Source organism: Manis javanica, chromosome 1 (genome assembly GCF_040802235.1).
Source record: "Manis javanica isolate MJ-LG chromosome 1, MJ_LKY, whole genome shotgun sequence".
Classification (NCBI taxonomy): Eukaryota; Metazoa; Chordata; class Mammalia; order Pholidota; family Manidae; genus Manis; species Manis javanica.
Genome location: NC_133156.1, coordinates 207,232,087 through 207,255,930, shown reverse-complemented (window position 1 = coordinate 207,255,930; position 23,844 = coordinate 207,232,087). Strand labels below are relative to the sequence as shown.

At 37.3% G+C, this 23,844-nt stretch overlaps 1 protein-coding gene across 4 annotated transcripts in view; it reads left to right on the top strand.

Moving 5' to 3' along the window:
- The first annotated feature begins 2,668 nt into the window (after positions 1–2,668).
- The window catches only part of PPM1B (protein phosphatase, Mg2+/Mn2+ dependent 1B), a 79,124-nt gene continuing 57,948 nt past the window's right edge, over positions 2,669–23,844 (top strand). For 2 of the 4 annotated variants that reach the window (XM_017671048.3, XM_017671050.3), the window contains exon 1: positions 2,669–3,111. The gene's annotated coding sequence lies outside the window, so the exon portion shown is untranslated. The remainder of the gene's footprint in view (positions 3,112–23,844) is intronic. The other 2 variants (XM_017671049.3, XM_017671046.3) reach the window with 1 other exon arrangement.

The following is a 23,844-nucleotide window of genomic DNA, read 5'->3' as shown; positions in this document are numbered from 1 at the left end:
CTTTTAAGATCTTTAGGTTCCTATTTTGGAAACTGAGATCCCAGGCTGCGTTTCCGCTATATAAAGTGTGTCAGGCAAAGAAGTGTGATTTAAGGAAATGTATTCTATAAGCCATTTAAAAAACAGTTCCTGAGAGCTGTATGATTCCATACTGATAATAAAAGGGACAAGGGAAAAGCAAAATCTAAATGCGACTTGTTTTTCCCATTATTTTTCCTCCAGGCATGCAGGAATGGAGATACTGAATTTTAGTTATGGTATCTCCATTACCTACGCTAAAGGGTCTCTATCAGGTGCATAAAAACCACCTGGGGAATTATTTAAAAATTCACCTAAGTCTTGTCTCCAGAGTAACTGATATTACAGTTGTGAATGGACCCAGAAATCGGTGCCCCAGATGATTCTGAGGCTGGTGATCTAGCCACCACGCTGTCAGAAACACTGTCCTTACTCAAACTTGAGTAGATCAAAAAAGCTGAACTGCAATCAAGTTTTTTTTTTTTATAGTTAAAGAATTCTTTTAAATTGGTTTGAATTTCTTTAGAGAAGTTTTCCCCATGGAGAAGTTTTCCCCATGATAAATAATCATTTCTTTAAATTGAAGTATAGTTGATATAATATTGTGATAGTTTCAGGTGTACAATATAGTGTTAACATTTATATACATTACAAAATGCTCACTGCAATAAATATAGTTACCATCTGTTACCATATAAAGTTATTACAATGTTACTGACTATATTCCCCGTGCTGTACCTTTCATTCCACGACTTACTTACTTTGTAACTGAAAGTTTGTTCCTCTTAATGTCCTTCCCCTATCCTCCCATCCCCCTTTATCTCTGTCAACCACCAGTTTGTTCTCTGTGTTTATGGGTTATTTATTTGTTCATTTGTTTTGTTTTTATATTCCACATACAAGTGAAATCATATGGTATTTTTCTTTCTCTGATTTATTTCACTGCAATCAACTCTTTATTTCTGCTATCCTCACCATGGCCTGGGCAACCGTCTTATTCCCAAATTCGCTTTTTCTCCCCGAAACATCCACAGCCCCTAAGCTAAATAGCATTGTGTTGGGTCTTACCTAAATCATCTGTCCAACCAATTTACTTCTGGGGGTGGGGAGAATTAATCTGGCAGTACCTTTTAGTCTAATTTGATTGCTGGAGGAATCATGCCCACTTTCCTCATCTACCTGTTGAATCATTTATTCTGGACTCATCCTGTGTCTTTGTGAAGCCTTCCTCAGTGAACCATCTACAGGGATGATTCCTTATGTCACCACCATTCCTTGCACCCTATTTCAATTTTAGTTTCAATTATAGCAGCTAACATCTTGTACTGGGATTGCCTAATTTATTTTTTGTATCTCTAATCCTACAAACCCTCAAAAACTGGAATGAACTGAATGAATGTGAAAGAGTAGGCAGAGAGTTTTTAAGATCAGTGTTGACTAGGAAACAAAACAAGGAATACCAAGGGCTGATGCCAGGCAGTGAGGGCCTAGAAGGAATAAAAATAACCTCTAATAGCACAGTATTCTCCTGAAGGGAAGATCTTTTCCATTTTCTCAGGTCGCTTTTTGGCTTCTCCTGTCACCCCATTTTCCCGCTCACTAACTCGTTGGTTCTCTTCCCTTGGGTGGACAGGTCAGGCAGGTAACCCAGATCCTCTGCTTCGATTGGCCCGCGATGATTTCATTGTTAGGAAACATCCGGGCTTTTCCCTTCCCCGCAACACCTCCCCAAGAGTTCTGCCTTCCGAGTTTCCCTCTCCCGCGTGCGCTCCACCCGCTTGCCCAAGCAAAACAACCGCCCCTCCCTAGACCGCTTCTTGTCCTCGCCTGCGCCATCCCCTCCCACGTTGTCGCCTGAGAGGCATTTACATCCTCCAATGAGGGCCTAAGAGCACTTTGTTAGCCAATCAGCAGCCAACCGCCTGCAATTCTGGGAGGGGGCTAGACTTCCACACCTATAACAGGATAGCCCGTTGGCTCCTTTATGGCGCTTGTTTCACGCAAGGCTTAGAGGTCAAAAATAAAGGGGTACAGTCTCTACAGATCAGGAAGCAGCCGTACAGACTCTCTGGGTTTGACAATATTCAAACACTAGCCAATCGCTTGTCGGATACTTCCCCGCCTTTTGCGTTCCTTTAAAAAAAAAAAAAAGCCTGTGTGACGGAAATTGTTTCAGTAACGGATACGTACAGGAAGCCAATGACTTCGGGCAATCTTTGGACCAATAACAAAAGAGGAATAGCTAGGGCTCGGGCTTTGAGAGGCGGAATGCAGGTGGGCGTTATTTGATTGGCGGCGCTCTCTACTTATGATGGGTAGGGTGGGTTGGTCCCTATCGTCCGTGAGGTAGAGCAGAGGCGGGGCTGAATGAACTAAATGGTAATGAAGAGTTGGGTCTCACTCAGTGGGCGGTGTTTGATGGATAGTTGACCTTGCCAATTGAAGGTGGTCATTGATACCCAATGGAAAATTAGGAACTCAGAGGCGGAGCATTGTGGGCGGGGAAAGATAACCACAGAGGTACAAGGGTAGTCGAAGTAGACGGGACAGCGGTGATTGACGGGAGATCCAGCAAATTGGATACAGAGAGAGGCCTCAAGGCGTCCCAATGGGGGTGAGCTGGGCGGGGCTCGCCGAGGGGCGGGGAAGGACGGGGTGCGAGGAGGGGGTTGCAGAAGGAGCTGAGCGGCTGCTGCTCAATGGCGGAAAAGCCGCCGGTCCTCTGACCGCCTCGTCCCCCTAGCACTTGCGGGGGAGTTTCCTGCCGGCGCGGCTGGAGTCTCTGTTTCTCAGGGTTCGGTGGCTGGAAGATGCTCCAGAGAGACGAGGCTGCGACGGAGGAGGTGGCGGCGGCCGAATCGGTAGCGGCGCTAGGGTGGAGAGAAGGCGGCAGTGGCGGCGGCGGCGGCGTGCGGGGCCCGACGGTGTAAACAGCTCCGGAGGCGGCGGAGGCGGTGGCCGAGACCCAGAGGGGAAAGCGTTGGCTGAGGCAGGATCGTGCCTCCGTTGGAAGCCTGGGCTGAGTGCAGCAGAGGGGTGTCTGCGGCGGGCTCGAGCAGACGCCCTAGACCTCGCCACTCTCTCTCGCCTCAGGTAAGGCCGCTCGGCGCCCCGCCGCAGGGGAAACGGCTCGCGGCACCACCGAGGCCCTGGACTGTTTTCGGGGTGCCGCCGACCTGTGGCCGTGGCCCCTGCCTGTCCAATCCTCGTCTCTTTCCCTCTGCCGCGGAGCCGGGGGAGCGGAACGTGGGGCCTGGCTCCTTGGTAGGCCCCTTCCCCAGTCGCCGCCTCCGCGCTCCGCCGGGGTTGGGAGAGGCTCGGGGCAGGGTATTTTTGTTTGCTCCAACGCCTGGAAGTAAACTGCTTTCCCCGGTTCTCTGCTTCAGTCTGTGAACATCTTTCACACCAAACTCCTGTTGTTACCCCAGGCCTTAACTCATCTCTTCCTGGTGCATTCCTATTTGAAAACTACCTTTTCCCGTTTGTTCCTTCAGCTTCTGCCCTACTCTGCGCTCCACTTCACTTCCTTGTTAAACCTTTCTTATTCTTGTCTTCTGCGTCTCACCACCTCCTTCCTCCTTAATGGCTTTAACTCCTTTCTCTTTCTCTTCTCAGCCGACTCCGGGCTTCTCTTCTCTGCTTTCCCCAGCAGTCCTCTTCGGATGTCGTTGTTTTAACCGTGGAGTTCTTACACGGAACTGCTGTCACCAGTACCCCCAAATCTCCCAGAGGCCCATTAAGAATAGACTCATCAGCTTATATGGCAGTTTTTTTATAATTTGAGCCTAACATCCTTTTAGAAAAAACAGGTTGTATTAGATGTAGTGTGGAAATAACACTGAGGTAATTTTTAAAATGAGGGGCTCATTGACTATTGAAAATAGTTATTTCAGTTATAAGTTTAATGACCTGTAATGTGAGATTTAGCGGATCTAGAACATTTGCCTGTCTTATTTGGCAAAAATGCCTCTCAAGCATTTGACAGCGGCCCAAATTCATCAGTATTCAAGTTAGTTTAAAAACAACTTGAAAGCTTTAAAAAGAGGACATTATATGAACAAGTAGGAAGCTGTTTTGATGAAGTCACAGTTAAGGACCTTTTAAAATAGGCTCCACATGTTTAATGTATCAAAATAAAGTTGGCAGGAGTCTTGTAAAAGGATTATTTAGGAATTTCAGCAGTCTTAGTGTTATGTAGCTATTTTGGGAAAAACCTCTTTTTGTTAACAAACGTTTACAACTGTGATGTGAGAATTGCTGAGGTTTATTGTGGGATTAACACAGGAACTCATTTTATTTGAGCTCTACTGCATGGATGTAGAAGTGGCAAATTATTCAGAGTAGACAGTGTAAGTCAGTATAGTATGTTTTAGGAGATGGAGAAACATGGCCTCTACACGAATGTTAAGAAGTATTATTTCATTTACTTTCTCTGTTGTGCAATAGCCAAGTTCCTATTGTTGGCCTACTTTTAAATAGACTATTTCTAAATAGTGAGGCAAGTTATTCTAGTTATTACTATTTTTTCAAAGCATACAGGCTTTTAGAATACATATATAATTGAAGTTACAGTATTAAAGTAGTAATTTTTTTAAAGACATATTTTTCTAGGCCTCCTGAATGGGCAATGTGTTATTTCAATAGAACTTTTAAAATGTAGTTTTTAGAACAGATTTTTTTGTTTTTGTTCTTCAAATTTTCTTTTAGGGATAATCTTGATGGTGACTGTATTTCTTAACCCTCTCTCAGTGTCTTCTTTGTCTTTCTTTTTTTAAATGGTTGTGTTTTTCCCTGTTCGTTTGTTTTGCTCTCAAAGTCTTATCACAGTTTTTTCAGTGGTTCTTTATGTTGTTGTGTTACCAGGATGAAGTAGTGTTTTCATTTTGTCTTTTGGATTTGTTCATGTGTTTATTCTCTCAGAAGTGACCTGCAGAGCTTTCAACACCTGTTTTCTTAAACTGGGTGTCTAATTTCTGTGAAGACTTGGGAATAGGTGAAAGCTTTTTCAGTTTGTCTGGTAGTCATGTCTAAATACTATTTCATGTTAGTAATTCACATATAATTACCAAACCCCTGAAGATTACATCATCTGAAGGAATCGTAGTGTCAAATAGCTGTGCTTCTAGGAACACCTGATTCACAAGTTGGCAAGGTCAGAAAAAAGTAGCTCTTCTTGATAGTTTATTTTCCTATCACATATATTTTTTACAGAGCCTTTTTAATTGAAATGTAATGCTGATAGGCTCTTGGCACTCTTGGAAGAGTAGAGTTTACCATAGTATTACTTAATGATTGTGAAGATTCATCGAAAACTGGCTAAGCCAATAGTGGAAGAACTGCAAACAGGCCCTTCTAAATGGGTTGGTAAGCATTTCTTTTATTGCACATGATACTGAGAGTGAGTATTTTTTTTCTTCACACTCTTTGGTGTTAGTTACACATTATCTGCATTATATGAACATTTGCCTATTATGTGTAACTTTTGTAACATTTTGTAGCATGGAAAGTAGAAAATAGTATAATTTTAACTCTACAGTGGTGCTTCATAAGATACTAGTAAAGTGAATAAAGTTATTAAAATATACAGTTTTTTGCTTTTTCTGTGAAATGGCCTTTCATAGTTCACTGATTTTAAGCAAAAATTAGTTGGGAAACAACCAATAGTATGATAGCTATAATACTTAAAAATGTTTAAATCTAAAATTCTAATATTTATTCAAGTAATACTTAGCTTAAAATAAACAATTACTATTAGAAGAGAATTTTGAGGAATAAGGTTATTTCTGGATTTTTCAGTGATTTTTCGCATTGTACTTAATTCTGCTTTTTTCTTGAACTAATTTCAGAATTTGGGTTGAAACTAAATAACAGCTATTTAGATCAGCAGCTTCTAAGTTTTATTGTAGAATGGCTTATTTATCTATATACCAGCAGAATTGTAGATTAAGAGGACTGATTAACTGGGAATAGGAGAAAAAGATTCCTAGACACTGGGTGAGCCCTGGAAATGTAATCTGACTTACTTTCCATTTCACTCTCCTGTACTCAAACAGAATAGTGAAGGTAAATAGGGTAGATTTTGGAAAAACTGGTTTTGTAGTTTTTGCTTGACTCATAAAGTTGATAAAATGACAGAGCTTGTCATCAGTTTCTGGAAGCTAATCTAATAAGTATAGGTGAAAAAAAGATACAAAGGCTTAATAATTTGTATTTTACCCTCATTTTTGTTGGTGATACTTCTTTACATCAATCAAAGCATTGATTTAAGACAACCTATGGTGTTTTAGACTAATATGCTAACATCTCTGATTAGCCATTTTGGAATCTTTTTTCAGATGAAACATTTGTAGTGTGATTTCATCTTTTTGTGTAGATTTGACTTGAGTTAGACTTTCTAGTTTTCCAGCTGTATTTTCCCTCCCTCAAAGACCACTATTAGGATGAACTGGAGTGATTTGATCAAGTAGTTGAATCAGTGTTATGAAAAGTCTACTAAGTTCTTGATAATGTTATGAAGTTTTTGAAAAGGGCAGTCTATATGCTGTAGTTTCTCAGACTACATAAAAAGGGTTGTCTGGATACCTAGGAAAAAAAATATATGGTTGCTTACATCTTTTTATAAACATGTTTCATTCAAATTTCTGCCCTTCAATTTAGTGTTAATAACAGACATAGCATTTTGCTCTGAGTTAATGATAAAAATCATTACACAGGGAGTTCTTAAGTAAATTTTTTTACTATAGCTAACTGAATAAAACTACAATGTCCTATTATTTCTTGGCATAATGTAAACCTTTTCTAATGGTATCCTTTATAATGACTTATTTAACTTTAAGAACTGAGTAGCTTTACTACCAGTTGTAGTATTTCACTTGTTCATATATTTAGACATTTAATATGGTTTATAACATTTAAAGGAGTTTGTTTAAAGCTTTTAATACTTACTAAGTAGTTTATTAATTTGCTAAAAATAAAATGGATTTGCAGTTTTCTTTTGGAGTGTGGTGAAATATCAATACTATGTTTATTGGCTTTAAGTTGATTTGTTTCCTGAAAAGTAAAGGTCTTACAGCTTAGAAACAACCCTAGTTGGTGACCTTGTTTTACATCCTTTTGAACAGAAGGGAAAAAAAAGTTTTATTAAAACATGGTCTGATTAATTTAAAGGAGAGACAAACATTGGAAGACTTCTAAGGATTATTAAAGAATTTGTCTTCCTCTTTGAGGTGGGACCAATTACTGGCAGTGATGCAGGGAGGACAAGATCTCTCTCTCTAGTCTTACTGTGCTTTTTTGTCAACGTAGAATGTCCTCCACTTCAAAATAGGTTGTGAAGGAAAGTGCATTTGTATGATAGAAGCACTTCATGGAAAACTTTTAAAATGTGGGTATGTTATCAGGTATAATCAAATTTGTAATATAAGAAAAAAACCCAGTGAATAGATTTTTCTTGATTGAGAGAACATACTTGAGAAGCAGCTTTGATAAAGGGCATATAGAATAATTTGTGAAGTTCTGAAAGATTTCAAAGCATTTCAGAGCTTGGGAGCAGTGTCACTTTTTCTTAAATCTAGTTGCATTTTACTGTCTTGACGTAGGTATGTTGAAGTGCACTCCTAACACTGAAAATAGACATATAAGTAGGAGAATCTAGGAGTGTCCATATTGCTCTTGGGTGCTTAATCTATCCTGGCAAAGAGTTTACTTTCCTCTTCTCTGATTAAAGCAATCAGCTGAGTTAACGAACTGGGGTTATCTGTTGAACACAGGTGGCCCTTCTTTTTTAGTCCCTTACAAAGAGGAAATAATTGAACTCTAAATGACAATGTGTGGAAAATCAGGTTTAGATGTGACAGGCTTCCTGTGACTTTCACTTACTCGAGACTACCGACACACTGTGAAGTAAAGGATTTCAGTATAGTTCAGTAGTTTTTAGTCTGTAACTCCCCTCCCCTGACCCTGTCTCCCAGCAATTATTCTTGGATTCACTGAGTGCCTTCTAATATGCAAGACACCATTCCAGGCTGGAGACTGAACAAAACAGACAAAATCCCTGCCCTCGTGGGTCTTATATTCTGGTAACAAACATTCCTCCTCCGTTTACAACTGTGCTCCCTTTGTGACTGGCTTAAATTGTGAGCAGAAAATTGGGGATATATGGTGTTTTCTATAGTATGCTTTGAAGCTGTGGTTAGAGCTTTACCATTTTTAGCAAGAGACAAGAGAAGGGTTTTTCTGTAATTGGACAAAACCTGGAATATGAAAAGAAAAAGTAGAAATGGGGAAATATTGTTGTACCTAGGATTAAAAGGTAAGCCAAGATAGAAAAGAGGTCCTTATAGTAGGCATGAGGGAAGCCGGTGGCTTCAGGTGTTACACTGTACAGTCCTGGATAGTTGAGTTCCTGGATGGAAAATGGGAGAAGAGGTGTGATAATAGGAGCAGGGTGAAGAGGATGAGAACTTTGAGCAAGTCTGGTTTAAATAACTAGGGATGTACCTATAAAATACATGGTGTCATTTGTGTTTACAAAAGACCCTGTTGCTGTTTCTGTTCTTTTGTGAGTATAGCTGAAAGGTTCGTGATTGACCACTAATGTCTGGAAATACTGTCACTGAGTTGTGACTGGTACTTCTGTTTACTGCTTATTTAACAATTCTGTTGAAGATAGCTGATGGAGCCAGTCTGTCTCCTAATTTATTGCACTGAAATTGGTCTGTATATTTGTCACTGCTTCCCTCAATTCCACCTGTTGTGTATTGCTTGAAGTTTTGCCTTCTTTTTCCCCTGCATTGTAAATTTCTGCGTGAGGATGTCCTTTTGCACTTAGATATGAAGCAAGTTGTTCCATAGCTTTCCTGGTGATGATCTGGTGTGGTAAAGATGGCTCTTCCTGAGTTTACACAAACATGGCGCTCTTAAGATAAGCATGAGAGATTCTTTGATCTTTGTTTTTATTTGAATGCATAATGCTCTTGCTTTCATTTATGAGTCATTGAGTCAGAGTCTCTTGTGATCTTGCTTGCTGTAGTGAATTGAGATTTTTTTTATTTAAAGCAAATCAACTTGTGTTTAGTTCAGTGCCCTGATATGAAACTGAACACTAGTTCCATTCACAACCTAAGAGATCTCATTTCTAGAACCCAAATAAGCCTTCAGATTACCAGTTTCACTTTTAGTATGATTTTGTGATTGTTTATCAAAACACTTATTAAAATGGTGATATGCAAAAGAACTTGAATTTTAAAATATATTAAATGTAATACTGTAATTCAGACAGGTTCATTAAGCTGTTCAACATTTGGATATCTTTAAGTGCTTATGTTCTGGATGAAAAAAGAAAACAAAAACAACCTTACCTGATTTCTTTAATTATCTATTGTAACTGCCTTTATTTGTGTAATTCAGGATTTCATTAAAGCTTTGGTGATTGTAGGTACTAAATGTAAGGAAAATAAGTTTAATTTCTTTTCAACTTTTGTGGAGTGTTTTGAAATGATACTTTAAAAATTTTTCAGTTATACTATCCTTTTTTTTTAGGAGAGCAAGGTACAGGCTTTTATTTAGAGATAAAGTGAAAGGACAGAGCTCCTGGCTCACGCTAGGAGGGGACAAGAGAGTCCCTATACTCTCCTTTTTAAATAAAATCTAATCTACTATATAAGGGAAGTAGTAGAGCTTTGGAAGGATTAGTGGTGACTTAGATATGCATTATTGCTCTTAGTCTGCATCTTGAGTCTTTTTCTGAGTGATACACGTTTGTATTTTAGTTCAGATTATTTGCTTCTTCTGTGCTTTTGGTTTGTGTTACCTTTTGTGCCTCTGGCTTTGCTTGCTTAATTTTTATGTTTGTATTTATTTAATTGCACAGGGTATTTTATTTTTATGTTTTTTATTAAAGTATCATTTATGTATGATCTTAAGAAGGTTTCAAATGAACAACATTGTGGTTTCAACATTTGCCCATATTATGAAGTCCCGCTCCCGCCAATTGCACTCACTGTCCATCAGCATAGTAAGATGCTATAGAGTCATTATTTGTCTTCTCTGTGCGATATTGCCTTCTGGGTGACCTTACCTATATTGTGAGTGCTAATTATAGTACCCCACTCTCCCCATTCCCTTTCCTTTGAAACCACTACTCCCTTCTTGGAGTCTGTGAGTCGTCTTGTTTCATTCCTTCAGTTTTGCTTTGTTGTTAACACTCCACAAATGAGTGAAGTCATTTGGTACTTGTCTTTCCCACCTGGCTTATTTCACTGAGCGTAATACCCTCTAGCTCCATCCATGTTGTTGCAAATGGTGGGATTTCTTTTCTTCTTATGGCTGAATAATATTCCATTGTGTATATGTACCACCTCTTCTTTATCCATTCATCTACTGATGGACACTTAGATTGTTCCATATTTGGCTATTGCAAATAGTGCTGCGATAAACATAGGGGTGCATATGTCTTTTTGAATCAGGGACCTTGTTTTCTTTGGGTAAATTCCTAGGAGTGGAATTACTGGGTCAAATGGAATTTCTATTTTTAGTCTTTGGGGAACCTCCATATTGCTTTCCACAGTGGTTGAACTAATTTACATTCCCACCAGCAGTGTAGGAGGGTTCCCCTTTCCCACATCCTTGCCAGCCTTTGTTGTCCCTTGTCTTTTGGATGTTGGCCATCCTAACTGTGAGATGATATCTCATTGTGGTTTTAATTTGCATTTCCCTGATAATTAGCAATGTGGAGCATCTTTGCATGTGCCTGTTGGCCATCTGAATTTCTTCTTTGGAGAGGTGTCTGTTCAGATCTTCTGCCCATTTTTTAATTGGGTTTATTTTTTTGGGGGGTGTTGAGGCATGTGAGTTCTTTATATATTTTGGATGTTGACCTCTTTCTTATTGGAGAAGTCATTTATGAATGTATTTTCACATACTGTAGGATGCCTTTTTGTTCTACTGATGGGGTCCTTTACTGTACAGAAACTTTTAGTTTGATGTAGTCCCATTTGTTCATTTTTGCTTTTGTTTCCCTTGCCCGAGGAGATGTGCTCAGGAAAAAGTTGCTCATGTTTATATTCAAGAGATTTTTGCCTATGTTCTCTTCTGTGAGTTTTACGGTTTGCTAAATTTTTGTTTTAAGTATAGAGTGGCCACCAGGCTTGGGAACACAGGTACATAACAATAAATGCTTTATTGATGTTATATAGTACAGAATATGTTAAAATAGCATCTATGTTTTCAGACTTTATGATCACCCTACAGAGTGGAATTCATGTAGGTGGGTCTTTTTGTTTTTGGTATATATTATTTTATTTTATTTTTTATTTTGGTATCATTAATCTACAATTACATGAGGAACATTATGTTTACTAGACTGCCCCCTTCACCAAGTCCCCCCCACATACCCCATTAGTCACTGTACATCAGTGTAGTGAGATGCTGTCAAATCACTACTTGTCTTCTCTGTGTTGCACAGCCCTCCCCATACTCCCCCCCACATTATACATGCTAATCGTAAGGCCCCCTTTCTTCCCCCTCCTTCTCCCTCCCTTCCCACCCATCCTCTCCAGTCCCTTTCCCTTTGGTAACTGTTAGTCCGTTCTTGGGTTCTGTGAGTCTGCTGCTGTTTTGTTCCTTCAGTTTTTCCTTTGTTCTTATACTCTACAGATCAGTGATATCATTTGGTACTTGTATTTCTCTGCCTGGCTTATTTCACTGAGCATAATACCCTCTAGCTCCATCCATGTTGTTGCAAATGGTAGGATTTGTTTTCTTCTTATGGCTGAATAATATTCCATTGTGTATATGTACCACATCTTCTTTATCCATTCATCTACTGATGGACACTTAGGTTGCTTCCATTTCTTGGCTATTGTAAATAGTGCAGCGATAAACATAGGGGTGCATATGTCTTTTTCAAACTGGGCTGATGTATTCTTAGAATAAATTCCTAGAAGTGGAATTCCTGGGTCAAATGGTATTTCTATTTTGAGCTTTTTGAGGAACCTCCATACTGCTTTCCACAATGGTTGAACTAATTTACATTCCCACCAACAGTGTAGGAGGGTTCCCCTTTCTCCACAACCTCACCAACATTTGTTGTTTGTCTTTTGGATGGTGGCGATCCTTACTGGTGTGAAGTGATATCTCATTGTGGTTTTAATTTGCATTTCTCTGATGACTAGTGATGTGGAGTATCTTTTCATGTGTCTGTTAGCCATCTGAATTTCTTCTTTGGAGAACTGTCTGCTCAGTTCCTCTGCCCATTTTTTAATTGGATTGTTCGCTTTTTGTTGCGTGAGCTCTTCATATATTTTGGACGTCAACCCTTTATCGGATCTGTCATTTATGAATATATTCTCCCATACTGTAGGATGCCTTTTTGTTCTCTTGATGGTGTCCTTTGCTGTACAGGTTTTCAGCTTGATATAGTCCCACTTGTTCATTTTTGCTTTTGTTTCCCTTGCCTGGGGAGATATGCTCATGAAGAAGTTGCTCATGTTCATGTCCAAGAGATTTTTGCCTATGTTTTTTTCTAAGAGTTTTATGGTTTCATGGCTTATATTCAGGTCTTTGATCCATTTTGAATTTACTTTTGTGTATGGGGTTAGACAGTGATCCAGTTTCATTCTCTTACATGTAGCTGTCCAGTTTTGCCAACACCAGCTGTTGAAGAGGCTGTCATTTCCCCGTTGTATGTCCGTGGCTCCTTTATCATATATTAATTGACCATATATGTTTGGGTTAATGTTTGGAGACTGTATTCTGTTCCACTGGTCTGTGGCTCTTTTCTTGTGCCAGTACCAAATTGTCTTGATTACTGTGGCTTTGTAGTAGAGCTTGAAGTTGGGGGGCGAGATCCCTCCCACTTTATTCTTCCTTCTCAGGATTGCTTTGGCTATTCGTGGTCTTTGGTGGTTCCATATGAATTTTAGAACTATTTGTTCCAGTTCATTGAAGAATGCTGTTGGTAATTTGATAGGGATTGCATGAAATCTGTAGATTGCTTTGGGCAGGATGGCCATTTTGACAATGTTAATTCTTCCTAGCCAATAGCATGGGATAAGTTTCCATTTGTTAGTGTCCTCTTTAATTTCTTTTAAGAATGTCTTGTAGTTTTTGGGGTATAGGTCTTTCACTTCCTTGGTTAGGTTTATTCCTAGGTATTTTATTCTTTTTGATGCAGTTGTGAATGGAATTGTTTTCCTGATTTCTCTTTCTATTAGTTCATTGTTAGTGTATAGGAAAGCCTCAGATTTCTGTGTATTAATTTTGTATTCTGCAACTTTGCTGTATTCCGATATCAGTTCTAGTAGTTTTGGAGTGGAGTCTTTAGGGTTTTTTTATGCACAATACCATGTCATCTGCAAATAGTGACAGTTTGACTTCTTCTTTACCAATCTGGATTCCTTGTATTTCTTTGTTTTGTCTAATTGCCGTGGCTAGGACCTCCAGTACTATGTTGAATAACAGTGGGGAGAGTGGGCATCCCTGTCTTGTTCCCGATCTTAGAGGAAATGCTTTCAGCTTCCCACTATTCAGTATGATGTTGGCTGTGGGTTTTTCATATATATGGCCTTTATTATGTTGAGGTACTTGCCCTCTATACCCATTTTGTTGAGAGTGTTTATCATGAATGGATGTTGAATTTTGTCAAATGCTTTTTCAGCGTCTATGGAGATGATCATGTGATTTTTGTCCTTTTTGTTTATGTGGTGGATGATGATGATGGATTTTCGAATGTTGTACCATCCATGCATCTCTGAGATGAATCCTACTTGATCATGGTATATGATCCTTTTGATGTATTTTTTATGTATTTTTGAATTTGGTTTGCTAATATTTTGTCAAGTATTTTTTTTGTTATATATTTTATGGACTCAAATAAAAAGTGTATTTTGAATATAAAGAGGTGGAGATGAGTAGGTAACTTTAGAGAGCTGGCTGGAGTAACATTGATCCTGGGCATTTAAAAGAACTGAAAAATACAGCAAAGTAAAATAAGTGTTGTATTTAATTGGTTGCTGGGTATTTTGGCCAGGAAAGTTTGGGAGATGTTGTTATATAGCAGTAGTTGCAGGAGTATAGTATCTGAAAGATGGTCAGAGAGGTTGGCCAAATGGGGGTGACATTAGAAGAGTAATTTTAGGCTTCTGTTACTTGAGAGTAATGCCTTGATAATGGTAAAATTCTTCTTAGTTACTCAGGAATGAAAACTGGTTTATATCCACAGACCTACCTGAGAATTACTGTTTCACAAAAATGGGTGAGACATCTCAACAGATTTAGAAACATATTTCTGAATTTTTGCTACTCTGTGATTTTAGGTAATGCTGCCAGATACTTAGCACTATTTACTTTGTATATGTTTGTAAGTGTATATTAAGAGTAAGAAGTCTTTATAACTAGAGTGTATTGTGTTTCTGGAAAAAGCTCCAAAAGGAGGATGACGACTGGGGGCATTACTAAAGTCAGACTACTTGGATTTGAATCCTTGTTCCACCACTCCATAGGTGGATGACTTAAAGCAAGTTAATGTTTCCAAACCTCAGTTTTCTCATTTGTAAAGTGAGGATAATATATTTCATAAAATTGTTGGATTGTGGTAATCCTTTACTGTAGAGCTTGGCACATAATCACAACATTTGAGTGCTTTCTGTTTTTGCTCCATCTACTATTACTATTAGTACTTGTATTACTACTGCTATTAAATAATAAATAAGAAGCTAACAGAGTAAACTAGGAGGCAGAAGACTGAGGTTCCCACTGAACCTTTTAGTGATTCGTGACTTTGTGAGTTACTTCTTTCTAGGATTTTGCAGCCTGTTTCGTAAAATTAATTTTACCTGAGTTAAGGCATAGCACTGGGCCATATACCTTGAGGCTCTTTTGACTCTAAAAATCAAGATTTCTGTCATATTCTATTAGAATATAAGATACATAAGGGCAACAACTGTATTGGTTTTGTAGGCTGGTTTATCCGTGCATTCATATTGTATTCTGTAAATATTTGCTGAGTTAATTTTCCCATAGACACAGTATCTTGGTGAGAGGAGAGTAGGGAGTAAGAAGAGGTAAGAGCTGTTTACATTCATTCTCATGGACTTAATGCTTATTAACTTGTTAAAGCTATAAAGACATTTCCTGCTGTTCAGTTTTTGTTTAGTAAATAAATATTGTCTGCTAGCATTAGGCACTTTGGAGAACAAAAATGATTTGAGTCTGCCATCTAGGGGGTGAAGAAGGGAGTAAAACGTATATGAATAATTAATTATACAAAGTAAAAATAATACTATATAAAGGAATTATGTATTAAGAATTTTTCTAAGATGTATGAAAATGAGGTGGCAGTGTAATTAGAGTATCGTGCAATTTTTCCCTGTTCTTACTTACAGAAATCAGATGCTTAAAAGGAAAAACATCTAGCTTGTTTTTAGGAGAGTCTCTTTTGGGTTAATTTTTGATACACATGTAACCTTGAGAACTTTTGGGGAAACTTAGGACTAATATTTGTGGAGGAGAATGATTAATAAAATTTGGTAAACTAGAAAATAATCTCGTGTTTTTTGCTTGTTGATCATGAAAATTTTTAATGTTACAGAATATTGTAGCAATATATGAGTACCCATATAACCACTATCTTAGTGAAAAAATACTTTACATTTTTCCCATAATAGCTTCATCTGCATGATCTTTGCTGAACCATTTGAAGATAAATTATAGCTATCATCTCACTTTAACCCTAAATATTTAAGAATGAAGCTCCAAAAATGATATTTTCCTATAAAGGTACAGTGTTATCATCATACATACAATAATTATCTAATCCTCAGAAGTCATTTAGCCCCTAATCCATATGCAGATTTCCTCTGTTGGGTCCAAAATGTCTTTTATAGCTTTTCCCCCTCCACACCAAGTTGCATTGAAGGACCATGCATTACATTGCATTTGCTGTTGTGTCTCAATTCTCTTTTAAATTTAAATACTTTAAAAAATGGATGTCTTTTTGAAGAGATAGATTATCTTGTAGAATGTCCTTGATTCAGAATTTGTCAGATTGTTCTTCTGAGGTCTTGTTTAAAACTTAATTCCTTTATCTTCTGTAGACTGTGAAGCAGAGCTAAAGACTGCATTAAACTCAGTTTAAAATTCTTGGATTTCATACATGATGCTTCTTTGTACTTCATACGTGATGCTACTTTACAGGTGATCTCTGTGTATTATATCCCATCAGGAGGCACAGACTACCTGATGGTCACACTTTTCAGTGGTGCTAGGTTTAATCAGTGGGTTAAGTTGGTGATGGCTCTATGTCTCCATGGACAAGGAACATTTTCTCTTTTGTAATTGTCATTTTGAAATAAGTCATGATGTATTTTGTTACTATGCAAATCCATTTCTCCTCAGACTTTCACTTAATGCATTTTGCTGACTTCTATTTTTTAAAGGTGCAAATAGACCAAACTATGGTTCAGTGGTCTGCTGAACCAAATTTGGGCTACTCTCTGTTTTTGTAAATAAAGTTTTATTGGAACACAGCCATGCTCATTTGTTTAAATAGTGTCTGTGGCTGCTTTCCCAGTGCTATGGCAAGGTTGAGTAGTTGTGACAGAAACATATGGCCCTGAAAAGCCCCAAATATTACTATTTGGTTCCTTAAAGAAAAAGTTTGCTGGCCCTCCATCTGTGATGTATGTTTTGTGCTTTTTTTCTTATTGAAGTGATAGTAGTGTTATAAAATTGGTGTTCATGTAATTTGTGTTTATATGTAGCTTCTGCTCAGTGCTGTTACTCAAAGTATAACTGTTTTTAACAGATGAAAATTGTGAGATTTTTCTTAGGTCCTTCAAATCATAAAGTACACACAGTTAGTGCTATATATACATGGTATACAAGTCTTATGTTAAAAATAGAACTATTTCAGATGTAAAAATAGCTACACAGAGTAATGAGCACCAAAATACCATTACTCAGCTTAGTTTAGGATACAGACATGACCAGTATAGTAAAACGTCCTTTTGTGATCTTCCCAGATTCCATCCTTTCTTTTCTACTATCCTGAATTTTGTGCCTATCCTCACATAGGTTATCTCTTACATATGTATCTATGTCTAAATAGCATACTGTTTTAGGAGATTTATAGTTTTTGTATATGGTACATGGAATGTCTTTTTATACAGTTTGCTTTTTTCACTTAACATTTTGCAAAGTGTTTCCTTGTTCAGCTATTCCTTTTTAATTTCTTTTGTATTGCATATGTACTGTATAGTATTCCATTGTATGATTAAAACACATTTTGTCTTGTCTCTTTGTATGGACATTTGAGTTATTTTTTTAATTGCAAACAATGGTGCAAAACATAATTTATATGTCTTTTTATATAGGTGTGAGTTTCTCTGGATCACATACTTAGGAGTACAATTGCCAGGTCATAGGCTGTTCTCATCTTACTAGATGTTTCCAAAATTCTCTCCAAAGTGGCTGTACCAGTTTGTACTTCCATCAGTGGTATATAAGTAGATTTCTGTTGGTCTGTATCATTATTGGTGCTGTCCTGTATAAATACCATGTTGGCTATACATGTAACTTTAAGTTTTATGGTAGCCACATTAATAAAAGAACTGGTGAAATTAATTTTAAGAGTGTATTTTAAAGACCTAGTACATAAAAAATAGCATTTCAATATGTAAACAATAAGAATTAATGAAATATTTTTGCATTCTCTTCTATTAAGTCCTTGAAATTTGGTATTATATACTTAACAGGGTATGTGAATTTGGATTAGTCACATTTCACTAATTTCACTAACCCCAAGTGACTAATAGCTATTGTGTCAGACAGCACAGCTCTGCATCCTTGTCTACATTTGGTGTTGAGAATCTTTCTTTTTTTTTTCCTTTAGTCCAGTGAGAAGAAATGCTGTTTCATTGTGACTGTAATTTTGCATTTTCTTACTAGAAAATCTGCACTTCACTGTTACTGATGAGGCTGAGAATTCTCATGTTTATTATCCATTTGAATTTCTCCTTTTGTGTATTTGCTATTAGCATTTACCCTATTTTCTATTTTCCTATTTGTATTTTTATTAATGATAAAATCTTTTTTTTGTAATTTTTCCTTTACAAATTTTTTTTATTGATAGACAATGTTATATTAGTTTCAAGTACACAACACAGTGGTTCAGCAGTTATCATGCTATTGAATCCTTCCTCCACTAGTGCAGTTACCATCTGTCAACATAGGAAGATGTTGCCCATTTTTTTAATTGGGTTATGTTTTTTTGTTGTTGCTGAGGCATAAGAGCTCTTTGTATATTTTGGATGTTAATCCCTTCCTTAATGATAAAATCTTAGAGGCATGTATATGGATTTACTTGGCCATTAGAATGCTTGTGTTTTGTTAATTGTGTTCAAGAGTTTATAAGGATTAATTAGCTTGTATATCTATAAAATACATTAAACATTTTAGCCTAAAAGCAGTTTTAAAATAGCTCCAAAAAATACTTGGATTAAAGTGAATGCTTGGATGGATAGTACTTGAATGGTAATATGGGAATGGGAGCAATAAGGTAATCCATTTATACTTAAGGTAAATAATCCTTGGTATATGTCTTTTCCTTCATACATTCCTCTCTTTTGCTTATTTAGTCTTGCTCCTTATTTCCTTAACTCTAAGACCCCTAAGAAGAGCTAAAATGAATATTTTCTGGACTAGAGCCCTGGTGGTTCTCAGAAGGGGCTTATAGGGCTGACTGTGGTGGCGGGTTGGAGAAGCTTTGTGCAGAGTGTCTGGAAACAAACCAAGTGATAAATTCATTAGTATGCCTTCTGACTGCAGTAAGTGGATGTAACTGGCTGGGTGCTTTAAAAGGGAAACACTGAAGTTAAAATTGCTACTGAAATGGCCGTGTTGTTAGTGAGGGAGTTGACATAGGCATTGAGGACAGTGACAGAAATATAGCACATGAGTATGATGGATAGATTCCTGAAGGTTCTGGTCCAGTGTGGTGGCAATGACAGTGAGATTTCCTAACAGGGTGGCCAAGTACATCAGTAGGAATAACATGGTGGAACCTAATCTCCTATACATCATCAAAGTCCTTGAGAAATTCAGTTACCATGGTAGAATTGGCCATTCCAGGAAATGATGGTTGATCTGGAAAGCAAAAGCGATAAAAGATAAAAATAATATCTAAAACTACTTTAAACATTAAAAAATTTGCCGGAAATCAAGAACTGCTTATACTTAACAAATGTGTCAATAGATGATAGAGGTTAATCAGTGTTCAAATAGATTTTTGGGTCTCCGCCAATTTAGTGTTTTTGTGAATGTTGAAATAGCTGACTAGGATGCACTTTCTGAAGAATCTTTTAATTTAATGTGTATTTTACTCAGTACCTTCTTGGTGCCAAGTAGGAGGTTAGAGTAGGAGGGGATAAAGAAGACAAAAAGTGAAATGGACAACTTTCTAGAAAATTACAACCTTCCAAGGCTGACCCAGAAAGAAAAAAAAATGTGAACAGACCAATTACTAGCAACTAAATTGAATTGGTAATCAAAAAACTACCTAAGAACAAAACTCCTGGACCAGATGGCTTCACCACTGAATTTTATCAAACATTTAGTGAAGACCTAATACCTGTTCTCCTTAAAGTTTTCCAAAAAGTAGAAAAGGAGGGAATACTTCCAAACTCATTCTATGCGGCCAGCATCACCCTAATACCAAAACCAGGCAAAGACACCACACACACACAAAATTACAGACCAATATCCCTGATGAACATACTCAACAAAATATTAGCAAACCGAATTCAAGAATACATCAAAAAGACCATCCATCATGATCAAGTAGGATTTATTCCAAGGATGCAAGGATGGTACAATATTTGAAAATCCATCAACATCACCCACCACATCAACAAAAAGGACAAAAATCACATGATCTTCTCCATAGATGCCGAAAAAGCGTTTGACAAAATTCAACATCCATTCATGCTAAAAACTCTCAACAAAATGGGTATAGAGGGCAAGTACCTCAACATAATAAAGGCCATGTATGACAAACCCACAGCCAACATCGTACTTAACAGTGAGAAGCTGAAGGCTTTTCCTTTAAGATTGGGAACAAGACAAGGATGCCCACTCTCCCCACCCTTATTCAATATAGTTCTGGAGATCCTCACCACAGCAGTCAGACAACACAAAGAAATAAAAGGCATCCAGATTGGTAAAGAAGTTAAACTGTCACTGTTTACAGATGACATGATATTGTATGTAAAAAACCCTAAAGAGTCCACTCTAAAACTACTATATCTAATACCTGAATTCAGCAAAGTTGCAGGATACAAAATTAATACACAGAAGTATAGGTATAGGGTATAGGGTGGACATGATAACATGGGTGAATATAGTAACCACATTGTTTTTTCATGTGAAACCTTCATAAGAGTGTATATCAATAATACCTTAATTTAAAAAAGGAAAAAGAAAAGAAGACAAAGTGTTGACATGAATATGGATGATTATATAGGAGTGGTGAGAGGGTTGGATGAACAGTTGGGAATGATGTAAAGGAGGAGGCATTATTTCAGACACTTTAAACAATTTGGTTCAGTAAAAGAAGGTAGGACTAAGTTAGATGGGAATGAACATGATGTACTTAGGGTGTGTAAGACGTAGGCTAAGTAGGTTAGAGAGGAAGGTTCCAGACTGGATATTTTGTACTTAAGGTCAGTTATGGAGTGAGGTGCATTTTAATATATATCAGTGACAGTTAAGGCATATTTAAGTGAAATGAAGCTCTGGTGGTAATCTGCAGGGTTTATTGAAGAAAGGAGAAATTGAAGTCAGGGAGACAAACTAGATAATTAAACAATAGGTAATGGTACTCAAATCTAGGTAGAAGAAGCGTTTAAAAGGAAGATTTAATGAAACATACTGACTTGGAGTATAATGGTTTGATTTATACAAAAGATTTATGATTTCTAGATTAAGTTACTACAAGAGAGATTATGTAGTAAGTAGTTTATACAGATAGATTGGGATATGAACATGTTTTGGATACAGAGATGAAGATTTTGGTTGTTGTGTTTGAAGAAATCTATGCAAAACAGCCAAGCTTAATGATTACAAATCTGAGAAGTCAATATAGAAGTGATAGCTAAAGCACTGACATTGAATTAGAGGGCAGATACTATATTTGGGATTGAAAGCTAATTACTGCTTTGAGGGGCCCATTTCCCTCTTGAATTTAGGAGACTGAAGGAAAAAGAATGAACATGAATGATTGCTGCTCTTAAAAGTCAGCAGACATGTAAGGTGTTTCAGGAAGGGAAGAGTTAGCAATAGCATCAAGTGCCACAAAGTACCTTATCTGAGAGCCTCCTTTTTAAGACCAGGCTGATTCTAGCAAATAGGAGCTAATTCTACCAAGAAAGACATCAGTGTTTGAGTTGTTTGCCAGGCATACTGGTGATTTTTGTACTGAGATGGTTATATATCATGGGAAACATTCCCTGCATGGAACACCCTTCATATGTTGGTCATACTATGACCATGCTTCAGGGTAAAGTAAACTCACTTTTGTGGGTATTAGGACTATGACCATACATTAGAGTCATGTTGTTCCACTTCATTGACTACTCAGATATAGCACTAAAATGATTAGATAATCAGATCTGTAAATAAAATTTCCTCTGAAAACCTCATGAAAACTTTGCTGTATGATTTTTTTTTCCCCTTAATTTGCTTTTTTGTAACCTGGAGCCATTTATTTGTTGGTGGGGAGTAGTGTACAAAGAACAACTAGAAGTAAAATCATGTAGGCACAAATTAATTTTATTGTCATTGCTGATTGAAAACCTGTTGTGATTAGGAAAAGCAGTTATTTTATTCTTGGACTGCTTTGCTGAATTTGAAAAGGTGATTTCTGTCCATATATTTGAAATCAGTCTTGTAGTAGAACGATCAAGCATAAAATCATGACAAAGTTGTGGGTAACTTTAGCCCTTGTTTCCAGGTAGTCAGATATAAACAGGACATGATCTCCCTCTGATTTCAGCAACATTAACTAAAAATACAGTGTTACAGGTGAGGGTAGAAATTCTTTTATGTTATAATGTTAAGGTTTTAATGGACATGTGCAGGTAGCTGGTGGTATGTTCATTACACAGGCCTAAACTACTTTCTTTAGGTTTTGCTGCAGTCTTCTTTCAAATCTATTAGGACCCAAAGATTTTTGAAAGCCATGTGAACAGTAAGAAGGAACAAAATGATGATAAACACAACATGGATGGATCTCAGAAATATGATGCTAAGTGAAAGAAGCCAAACACAAAAGAGCATATACTATAATATTCCACTGAAATTCTAGAGAAGGCATAACTACTCATGTTGCCTGTCTGAAGGTGATAGGGATGTTGACTTGAAAGGGGTGTGAGGGAACTTTTGGGGTTATAGAAATATTCTGTATCTTTATTGTGGTTATGCAAGTGTGTACATTTGTCAGAACTCATCAAACTGTACATATAAAAGGAGTGCAGTCTATTATGCATAAAAACAGCAACAGCCCGGGGTTGTCAGTAGCAGGGAGATTTTGGACAGAATTTGGAATGGAACTTTATGTATTGGACTCTGAGGTTTTCATAGAGATTTGACCTTTTTTGACATAAAATTGTCTAACATGATATCCTAGATGTGTCTGATGATGTTATACAAAAGAGAAGGTAATTCAGATGAATGCAGTGATTTTACTACATTTGAAATAGAAGCAAATATGTATATATAGAGTCAACTAAAATACTGTGATACTATCTAGTTAAATAAGTTTTCTTTTGTTTTTTCCTGGTTTGCTGGTTTCAAGAGTCATTGAAGGGATCAGAAGCGGAAAATCTTTTAAAAATAGTTAAATATAGTTGTGACTAGTTGGAAAAATGTGAGAGTTCAAGATGTTACTGATAGGATAATCATTATCTAAACATCAGATGTTTTCTTGTCTGTCAATTTATATGTGGGTAGTTGATCTGGAACATAAGCTGTAATTTTTTTTCTATTTGAATACTTCTGATTTTATTTACATATTCGTTGGTTATGATAGACTAAAGTGTGATTTAGGGATTATAATGGTAATGATAGCTAATACTTTTAAAGCACTTCCTTCAGGTAAGGTGCTGACCTATGCAGTTAACCTGCATCATCTTGGTCTGGTACTACAACTCTGTGATGTAGGTGTGCTTTTTATTACTCCTATCTTTCAGATAAATACATCACAGCTATGAGAATCTAAGTAGTTAGGGAGAGTCACACAGTAAGTGGTTGAGCTGGCATTTGATATATTTTTTTTTTAATGTTCAGAAAAAAGTTGAGAGGGAGAGTGATATAAAGAGAGGGCATGACTTGGGGTTTCTGCAGATTTTGTGACCCCATAATAACTGGATCTTTGATTCCAAGGAATCTGGTGTTTCTAGCTTTTGACAGCCTCTGATAGGTCCAAGTAATGGCCGTGATGACCACTGGAAATGAGACTTCTGCCATTCCCAAGGTTGTTCATCCAGCAGTCTGCTTTTTGCCCTCAGATGACCCTTGATCTTTCTCTTCTTTCTCTTCCTCCTCTTCCTCATCCCCACTCCTAACATCCTTCTGTCATTGTCTTAAGTCAGGTTCCTCTGGAAGGCCTCAAGGGAACATCATTCCCTGAGTTCTTGCATGTTCATAGGAATTTTTTTACTCACCTTTATACTTGAAAATCAGTTTTGTTGGATGTAAAATCTGTGACAAGTATTTTCTTTCCTTGCAGTCTTAAATATCATCGTTTTCTGGCATAGAGCACTGCTGGCACAG